The sequence below is a fragment of the Fragaria vesca genome, linkage group LG4, assembly GCF_000184155.1.
Source record: "Fragaria vesca subsp. vesca linkage group LG4, FraVesHawaii_1.0, whole genome shotgun sequence".
Lineage (NCBI taxonomy): Eukaryota > Viridiplantae > Streptophyta > Magnoliopsida > Rosales > Rosaceae > Fragaria > Fragaria vesca.
The window spans coordinates 19,389,035-19,390,395 of record NC_020494.1 but is presented as its reverse complement, the minus strand read 5'-3'; positions in this window follow the sequence as shown (position 1 = coordinate 19,390,395).

Sequence of the window (1,361 nt, the reverse complement as noted above, 5' to 3'; positions counted from 1 at the left end):
ATCATATATATATATATATATATATATATATATCATCATGACTCTTCCATTAAGGGATACTGTTTTTGACATATATGAAAGATGGGGGATTACACCAACTTTTCGATCACAAATCACATCTACACCGTTCAATATGTAGTTCTATATGAGTAGATCATTTCTGTAAATTTTCAGAAATTTTGGTGATCGTTAAGACATTCAAAACTATGATTTATAATGATAAGCATGAACGGTTCAGGTTTAGCAGATTTGATTCGTTTATTGATTTAATCTTCTTCGACACCTTAACGATTACCAAATTGGTTGAAAATTTACAGAATTTATCTATATATAAGGACTAACAAGCTGAACGGTGGAGATTCAAAAATATAATTGAAAAATAGGTGTAATCCTTCATCCCTCATATATGTACAAAAAAAAAAATCCCTTAAAGGAAGGGCCCTGATATACATATATATATATATATATACATATACATATATATATACATATATGTATATACATATATACAGTTCATATCCAGAGCGAAGCTTCACTTTGAAATTAAAGTGTGAAGTTCCTTATTTGACTCACTTTTCGGTCATATTTCCATATCTCTACCTTTCAGTTTGTAGAACCTAATGCATAGATCACTCTTGCCAAGTTTCATCCAAATTGGTAATCGTTAAGGTGCCGAATTAGATTAAATCAATGAACGGACCATAAATCTGTCTATTCAGAACTGTTTGTGTAAATAACAATTATGAAAACCCAAACGATCATCAAATTCAATAAAACTTGGCAGAAGTGATCTATGCATTAAGTTCTACAAACTGAATGGTGGAGATGTGGAAATATGACTGAAAAGTGAGTCAAATAAGGAACTTCACACTTTAATTTCAAAGTGAAGCTTTGCTTTGGAAATGAACTGTACATATATATATATATATGTATATATATGCATACATACATACATACAGCCCCCTTCCATTGAGGGATCCCTATTTTTGACCACTTTCTAGGGATAGGGCATTACACCACTTCCCAATTGAATTTTTACATCTCCACCGTTCATATCTTAGGTCTATATGAGTAGATCACCTCTACAAAATTTCATATGATTTGGTGATCGTTAAGACTTTCAAAAGTTTGATTTAGTTTTAATGATTTTGAACGGTTCAGCTTATGTCAAACTAAAACCGTTGAAGGTCATTAAAACTAAATTGAACTTTTGAAAGCCTTAACGATCACCAAATCATATGAAATTTTATAGAGGTGATCTACTCATATAGACCTAAGATATGAACGGTGGAGATGTAAAATTATAATCGGGAAGTTGGTGTAATGCCCTATCCCTATAAATGGCTTAAAATAGGGATCCC